Source organism: Homarus americanus, unplaced genomic scaffold (genome assembly GCF_018991925.1).
Source record: "Homarus americanus isolate GMGI-L3 unplaced genomic scaffold, GMGI_Hamer_2.0 scaffold25827, whole genome shotgun sequence".
NCBI classification, from domain to species: Eukaryota; Metazoa; Arthropoda; class Malacostraca; order Decapoda; family Nephropidae; genus Homarus; species Homarus americanus.
In genome coordinates this window covers 2,951,196-2,960,570 of record NW_024738300.1, presented here as the reverse complement: position 1 = coordinate 2,960,570, position 9,375 = coordinate 2,951,196, and positions in this window count along the sequence as shown.

Below are 9,375 nucleotides of genomic sequence, written 5' to 3'. Positions count from 1 at the left end.
ATTTGAAGCCCTATAAAGCCCCAAACTCTCTGAACCTGACTATGAAAAACATTATTCTCCACTCGTTTTATAGTGAAACATTACCAGTTTACAAGATATAATTCAACTTAAATTTTTAGCAAGACTTTAAGGGAACAAAAAATATTTGTACATGTAAAATTAGGAAAGATCTCCTTTATATTCGTGAGAAAAATAGAACCTCCCCCCCCCAAAAAAAATATAATTAAGTAATTGTCAACTATGACAATACGCCCCTGGTAAAGAAAATAGACCTCTATGCAATATGCATATATTTTTGAAGAATTGCACAATTAAAACACTACTTATGTAATCAGGTCCAACATTCTCTTCACCTTTAATGTAGTTTAATTTAAATGTGTATGCCTGTAAGGCCAAACACCATCACACCAGTCTTGAATTAAGATCCCTGGCTTTCCTTAAGTAATGCAATGGTTTATGATCAGATCCTAACTCAAAGTATTCCCCATGCAAATAAACTTGAAATTCCTGTACTCACCAGACGATCGTCATTTCTTCCTTCTCGGTCGTCGAGTAGTTCCTCTCTCGTGGTGAAAGTTGCGGCTGGCAAACGCCACGGAACGTTTCATTCCCTCTGCTTTTTGTAGCAGTACAGCTGCATGTCCTGTATTCGATGCATCTGTTCTGAGAAGAAACGTTTCCTTATTATTGGGTAACAACATTCCAGGAGGCTTTTGAAAGCAAGTTCATGTTCTTCTTTGTAAACAATTACAGTAGGACCTCCTTTCCGAGTCGAATCAGTAAGTGGGCTAGCTACAGTTGCATAGTCCGGTATACGTTTACGATAGTACCCACTTAATTCTCACTCACGAGAGACCTGCACCTCAACGAGTCAAGATCTTTTCTGCTCCCGAGGTAACACGTGGCCTTGAAAATGAGTCAGAAGCTGTCCTGTGACCAGGTGAAGATTGCAAGACTGTACCCAGTCAAGTGTCCTTCACCCAACAAATTTACCCTTCTTGTCCCAAGGAAGTTTTTTGACTCCTTAGGGGTCAGGGGGGTGACAAGAGTCATCCGCAGACCAGTGAGTGGTGGCTTTAGGTTCACATTCGCGGAATAGAGACAGGCTCAGCAAGTATCGAATTTCAAAGAAATAAATGGCATCAAAATACAGGTTAACTTGGTGTTGGGAGTAATCTCCCACTCAGAGATAGAGCAGCTTGAAAAAGGCGAGCTGGCCTAGCTGATCGGAGACCAGCTCACAGTAGTAAGAAAGCTGACCCGCAACGTGGCACTGGTCGGTTATCCAAAGAAACTACCAAGTGAACTACTACTGGGAAGGGAGACTATCCCAATAAGGCTCTACGAGAAGCGGCCGATGAGATGCTATAAAGGCCAGAGTTATGGCCATCTGGCAAAGAAGTGCCGGGCTCGGGAGGACTGTGTCACTTGCGTGACACCCGGACACCAGCATACGAAATAAAAAAATATTAAAATGTGCAGTTTGCGGCGGACCTCACTCCTCCTCCGACCGGGAGTGTCCCAAGTGGAAGGAGCGCAGGGTAGCAAAAGTTCGAAGTAAGAAGTATCTGAGTTATAAGGAGACTCTTCTTGTAGTGAAGAAATAAGAAAACAAGAAACCCAAAGATAACAAGAAGGAATAACCGGGAAAGAAAAACGGGAGGAAGAACAAGAACAAGAAAGCAGATACAATGACAATAACGAGATCAGAGTTCACATACCTACACGAGCTTTTAACCAACTCAAGAAGGAGCATGGGTAACGAAGAAACAAGAGGAAAGTGTTAAACGAATAAGATTACGACCGTAATGACCATCGATGTTAACGGCCAGTAAATCAAATAACAACAACAACTTAATCCTAGGAACAATCTCAGTTGTTTCTATGTGCTTAGCCGTGGTGCATTTCGAAATTATTCCAAATTTATCTTTCATGGGTCTCAAACAGTTCATTTTGGTTATTTCCAGAGTATACTTTGATGGCCCTGCGGTGAGTCCAGCATCCTTCAGACGTTGAAATATTCCTAGAGACTACTCAAATGTTCATCCCAGGTCTTACCGTGAATGAGGATATCATCCAAGAAAAACTGAACTCCAGACATTCCACCTAACACTTTATGCATTAACCTAATGAAGGAAAGCCCTTCATCTATAGAAACAGTGTATTGACGGCTAAAGCTCACTCAATGGAATTTGCTAGTATCCTTTCACTAAAACATTTCAATAAAGAACTGACTATCAATAAAAGAAATATGTCGTGATCAGGCATGGTTCACGTGTCAAAACAGTTAGAGAATTGCTTTTAAAATTCAAAACAAATTGTGTTTTATGAGCCATTATCACCATAAGAGTAAAGTGAACTGGTGGATGAATATCAACACTAAGTCACTCATTACTTCGAGCTCTTCCCTAAACACTTGGCCACAATGCATAGAGAATATGATATCTTCTCTGGCTCTACACACTGTCCTCCCTCGCACTGATTCTGCAAGTTCAACTCAGCCAAATTTTCTAGGTACATCAGCTGAAACATTTTTTGTAGGCTTGATAAGACAGATTTGAACATTAGCTTGTTGGTTATCAACTCGTGGTAGCTCACCGTCATCCTTTCTCTCTTTCTACCAAGGCCACTGGGAAGGGGTCTTCCACTGCATCTGCATCTTTTCCTTAGCTATGGATGTACCTTAGTATGTTTGCATGATAGATCGTCCTCTTCCCTTTGTGGTCTCTATGTAGTCCACCTGGCTCTGTTTTTCATCACACCGTGCTGTCCTTTAACTGGTAATAGAAATTTATTATGAGCTGTAGGAAGACGCACAACACTTTGTCCCTCAATCTTAAAATTATTGGTCCATTGCCCTTCTATCGTATGCGTAACCTTGTACTTAGTTTCAGCCAGATTTTACTGATTCTAAGCAATTTTACAAGTTTCTTCCAACTTTTTATCGATGCTGGAACATGTACCCATAAAGTGTAGAGGAACCGGCAATAGCTAGTGTCTTTTATTCCACAATTCTAAGAATAGTTAAGGGCCTGAGGTTCCTCTTGAGACGCAAATAATAATGCCTGTAGATACCGATCCCACCCCTAGACTGTTTACTACACAGCTTTTAAAGTGTACGGTTGTTGTTGTTGAGCTTGTCGGACTGGTGAGGTCTGACACGGGCCTTTTGCCTATAGGCGGCCTGTTTATGGTTCCATGAGCCCGGAGCAGCCAGACCGGATTGGAGATTAGAGGTGGTCCTCCCCAAAGATCAGCAGTTACCCTGACGCGGATGCTACCACCAACCCCACCTTGGACGTGGTCAGTTTGAGTGGCGCGCCCCGAACTGGGTCCGCACTTGCTGGAGAGGACACGGTTATCTGGGTGGTGGGTATCGTGATGACCCGGAGAAGGTAAGGCAGAATGTGGTTTGTCGGGCCTTTCGGGTTAGAATGGCTGCTGGTGCCAGCAGCCTGGTTTTGAGTTCTGTTTCGAGGCTTTGTGTGATTGCAGTCATATGAAAAGTTCCAAGGGTTGCTGGCCTGAATAGCAGTAATTCATTATTATTTCAGATCATCTGCCAGGGAGCATTTGTAACTTAGTCGTAGTCGATGAAGGCTAACTTGGGCTATCTTGGTGTTTTTCTTTGTTCATGAAAGGTGGTTCTCTTTTGTAGCTGCCAGTATCAGCTTATCAACCCATGTTGAATGCGGAATGGTTTTTGGATGTGGAGCTTGCTAGTCTTTCTGAGGCGATTCTTGGATCTGTTTATCGCTTGCTGGAACTTGAATGCACGCTACTAGAACGTGTGGCTCTTGGCTGCTTGTCTGCCGACAAACGTTTCCCATCCATGCGATTGGGGGAATCCAGTGTAACACCGAAGCGTTTTGCCTTAATCAGCAGCTTGTGCAGATCGAGGTTATGATGTGGACGTTGTTCTTGTCTGTACGGCAGCGCCTGTTGATTTTCGGAGTCCGCGTGAATTATGATGGGACTTGTTGTGTTGTGTTGCAGCGTGTTGTAGGCCTTTGAGATTACTAACAGCTCGTCAGAAGCACAAGCCCAAATTTGAGGTTCCGAATCAAAGTGTGTTGCCGCCCGGATGGCTAGATGGGGTTAGATCCACCGAGCCGTCTGTAAGTGGCGATGCTGCATCGCCGGTGTCTCGGTGGCGAAGTGTTCTCCAAGAGTGCTAAGCTTTTTTGAGGTCCTTCAGAGGTTGGCTTTGCTATCACCTGTTCGGTAATTTTGAATGGCTAGTGGAGGGCTCCATAGGAGGAACTAAGTAATCACGGTTTCTGTGTGTCTTGGTTGTTCTTTATTTATGTTTCTGCTGCAGGTGTTTTGGATGACCTCGTTATTCTCGTGCGACTTCAGGTGGCCCCTCGCACCTCTGTGTTGGTGGAGGGAGGCACTGATTCGCGTTTTGGCAGCTGTGTGGGCTTATCTGATCTGAAGGCATTTCAAGGAGGCAGACACCCTGCCGTCACCGCAGCCAATTTGCAACGCCGAAAAGGGTAGTTCAGTTTCCATTTGCAAATTGCAAATTCCTGGTCCACATGGGTGCCTGGAGCATGTTCAGAGCATTATTTTACGACTTCTGAAGTGAAGGTTTGCCCTTTCTCAGTCCAATGAGTGCTGGAGCACTGTAATCTACCACAGTGATCTGATGGCGCCGCCGTGTGTAGTAGGCTTTGGGCACATGAAAGTTCTGTTCTGCGGCTGTGCTGCGAGCGCACTTTATTATAGGCCAGGTCTGGGTTTCTTCGTCCTGTGCCTGAGAGATATACTTGAGTTGCGGCTGAAAGTGAGTTTCTGGTCGCGTCCAGATTCCAAGACACTCAGGTGTTGGTCCAGACTACGTGGCGTGTTTTTGTATGGAGAGCACCTTTGTCTGGTGTGCCTGTGCAGATGGCCATCGCTTTCGACTTGGCTGATTTGGTCTTGAGTCCAGTCTGTTGCACTCTTCTATAAGTTGGAGTGCGTGTTGCATGTTGGCTAGTCTTTTTTGATCCTCTACTATAAGCTGCAAGTCGTATAGTGCAGAGCCATGTTTGTCTGAAAGGAAGTTTGACAAGATTTTCCATCAGACATTGAACAGCATTGACCGGAGGATGTTTCCTTAGGTCTGACGTGTTCGTCTTGGATACCCAAAATGTTCTATAATAATAGTTGCATACACAAACACTCTTATCTTATAAGTAGGTTCTAATTCTCGCTGTAAGTAATATATATGTGGGGACCCAGAAGGTTCATGCTCACAAGAACTGGTTGTTTTCACTCTCTCTATGTATTATCAAGTGCCATTGCATATATGGTATTACATTTCACAAGCTATTGGGCATATATGAAGTGATAATTTATATACATAACATGTTAAATAAATGGAAATATTACATAGAATTAATACCTGCCTGCATTACTTACTATGTTATAATTAATAAGAGTAATATATATAATATAATAATACACAGCTTAAGGTAATACTGTGATCATAATTAGCACTCCTCCTATACGCCTGCAGTTTCTTATCTGAGCGGACCTTTTTGTTTCTGAGTCGCTCGGACCCAGGAGTAATTGGGGCAGAAACACAAGGTGGGGCGGATTTCATTGTAAGGACATCAACATTAGGGGGACCAATTGGGAGGGCCAAATACTGTGAGTCACAGTTTTGAAATGATAATCACTACCACTAGGAAGATGACTTGTAGTCTCTTGGGACTTAGTTAATACCCATGACAACCCATCCAAGTTCCAGCTGTGAGATACCTGGATCTTGGGAAATCGCCAACTGCTGGGTCGACATCAACGCGGGCGGGTATGACAGGCCGCAATGCGAGTGCAGCGACATCTGCGCCTGTTCTGTTGCACGAGAAACACAGTTCCTCAGTCTTGGTCTGCCATTCTTAGCAGTTGCCGAGTTGTCCGGTCTTTCAGACTATTCATTGAAACTGGGTGTCATGTAGGTTATATCTAAGCTACTGTGCCGAGAAAGAACCTTGGTACATAAGCTACCGTGCCGAGTAGCAACTCCTGTACATAAGCTACTGTGCCGAGTAGCATGTATATATATGGAATCACGTGGCAACACTGCACGTTAAAAGTAACATTGTCTTCGGGAGGCTGCTATATGGCAAGGCAGCTCAGTCTGACTGTGTGGAGCTGTGCTTGGCAAACGCTGGTCAACAACACTTGTATTTTCCCCATCCACACAATGGACTCAGTGTTACTCAGTGTTTCTCATTATCATCAGCATTCTTCAGGGCAATACTCAATAACCTTATGGCGCAGTGTCTAGGATCTGTGGACTTACAAAGTGTGTGAACAATGCCGACAGTTACGCTCGTCGATGCTAAAGGCTGGGCGCGCCGCTGACCTGGGTGGCGAAGTTAGGTTGTGTTGCGCTGTGTTTCGTCATGATGTGCAGCGTTTGCTCTGTCACAGTGCATTTTAGTGACGGTGGCAGGTTAGGTGGCCAGTGTATTAGTGTGTGTCTAGCTGAGCTGAGTATTGGCATGTTTTTTTTGCGGTACCCACGGAGCACGCAGGCGCGCCCACCCTTCTTGTGCGAGCATCCGTGAGACACTGGTCTTGCCTCCGCCACCGGCCGGCCACCACGCCTCCGCCTTCTGGAGACACATATACATCAAGACAAGACTCACTCACCACGGACAGGACAGTGGACCTGGACCATGCGATTTTTGGCGCCTGTTTATGTCACATATATGTGGTTCGAGCTGTTGAGGCCTACTCTATATTAAACAGCAGTCCACACACACACAAAGATGGGCGTAAGAAGGATCAGTCAAGATGGGAGACACGACTCCCCACCACCTTCCCCCTCCACTGGGCGCAGACTCTCATCTCTCCACCTCCAGTGACGGATATCGCCACACCCTGAAGTGGATGGACGACCGGACGAGACGAGAGAGATGAACTTCAGAGGGAGGAGACACGAAGAGAGGAGGAAAGGCGCTTTTGAGGCGCTTATTGGCGACCCTGGCGCTTAACCCACCCTCCTCACTTGCAGGTAGAAGCGCCAGCTCAAGGCGCCAGCGCACACCTCCTCCACCACACCAGCGTCCTCCAGGCACTTTTTGCTACCCCAACAGCCCCAAGGCATCTGTTCAACCCCACCCGCCTCTCACCACAGATTTCCCAGCCACGCTTCAGCTTTTTTCTTGAGGAGGCGGCGTTGGATGATTATCGCACGATGGTGGACCTGACAGCATGCCCAAACAAACAGCTCATCCAACCGCGGATGTGTTTGTCGGAGACCCAGAGAGTTTTGGAGCTGCACGTGCCTCCGACTCTACCTTCAGTGACGGATGCTCGACCTTTACAGGAGCACGCATGGGTCGGAACAACGAGGCTTACGCTGCCGCGTTTTTTTACCAGCTGCAAGCAGGAGGAGAAACGAACTTTGACGACTTTTTGTAATGCCAGAAGAGTTTGTCAGAGGAGATCGACGTCTGCAAGGCGCACAGCCGGGAATGGAGGAAGCCTGGATCAAGCACGGATCTTGACAGGTGTCAGGCACGAAGAGTTGATGAGCCACTCATCCCCTGACGCTTCCCTCCACACTCCAGTGGTAGTGTGATCGATGTCGGTCATGAGGCCACTAAGTCCGCCACCTCTGCCTTATGGGCCCCACCTGCTGTGAGAGCTATCTCAAAATAATAAGAAGGATACATGCGGCCAACAACGCTAAGGCTGCCACACGTTCTTCCACGCTCCGCCTAGTGCTTTTCCTGCAGCTGTGGCACAGCCTCAAGACTTGCCCGGCCGGACGCACTGTGTCGTCGATGTGACCGTATGGGCCACTGGTCTAACACAGACAGGTGCTCTGCACGAGGCCACAGTGTCAGGGCCTGGGGGTTGCTATGGACACTTTAATTGCTGCCGCCAACCCGCCTTGCCTGGTGACGAGGAGGATAGCATTTCTCGGGGTTGTTGCGCAGTTCTCCAGATGGCCACGAGCCCAAGCAGCAGCGGAGTCGCATCAGGAGGGTGGAATCGACTATCGCCCCAGGGCTACCTTTTCCTGTTATCCGTTGGCTGTTTCACACGGTGATGTGTCGGGTCAATTGAGGTTATATGGACACCGGTGCCGATACTACGTTGATTGGGTTGAAGTTCCGGAAATTGGGCCTTACTAAACGTGTTCTGGGACCATCGGCGTAGCTGCTGTATTCAAGCGGACGGTTCCCAGATGCCGGATGCCGGGTCTTTCAGCAGAGATCAACTACAGCGACAGGTCGTGTCACGGATGGGTCGACGTAGGTCTACTGCTACGACTTGTTGTCGGGTTAACTGCAAGGAGTTAGGCGTGGGATCGAGACTTTCCTGAGTGGATCCCAGCTGCTCATTGAGAACGCTGGTGCAGGGTGCGGAGTCGACTTGAAGACGCTACCGGCGCTGCCGCGTTATCGAGAGCTGCCCAGAACCCGGCGTCCACCACCACTGGTTGGTGATCGCCTCGCCCAGATCCCTAGCGATACCCTCCGGCTTGCGTTCCTACACACACGCAGCCTCTTATGGCGACTGGCAGACCAAAGTTAGAGCGTTACCGCCGCAGACCGCATGAATGTGCCCAGGATTGCCACAGATCGGCGACGACCGGCAGGCCCGCCTCCCAGCTGCTGGAGATTGGTGCCCCTGCCTGCGTCCAGGACCCGACGACGGCTGCTGGGATTGCTGGGTGATGGGCGTCAGTCAGGAGCCGAGTGGCCTCCCGGCCAGTCCTCCACCCCCTGCTGCTGGCCCCCCTGACCGAAGACGAGTCACCCACACTGTACGAGGATCCAGCCCCACAGTGCAACCCCTGACGCTCGGAGCGACTAGAACTAGTGTCTGCCGCTCAAGACAAAGACCAGGAAAGGAGGGGGGGAGAGGAGGAAGTTATGTATTCTGGTTACTGTGCCAGAGTAGTAACCCTGTACATGTTGTATAGCATTTATATATATAATGTGGCTGGAACAACAGTAGAAATTAGAAATGATAAATGCTGTATTAAATTACCAATTAAAAACACAAACAACAACCGCAGGTACAAGTCGATCAGTTTTTATCAGAGAGAGAAAGAGAGAGAGAGAGAGAGAGAGTCCTGGCTCACTGTTAAGTTATGACAAAGTTGTTGGTAAATATAGCGGTATGGAAATTGTGTTGATACTCTCTCTGTGTCTCTCACACACACCAAATCCACAAACAAACAACACATCACAAACAAACAAGCAGGCAACAACACAACACAAACAATAATGACACCACAAAAACATCATTCTAAAACAAAACAATAAAACAAACATAAGAACAATAAAACAAACAAACAAACATACCAACAAACAATAAACAAAACAAACAATCAAAACAAACAAACAAGAAACGAACAAA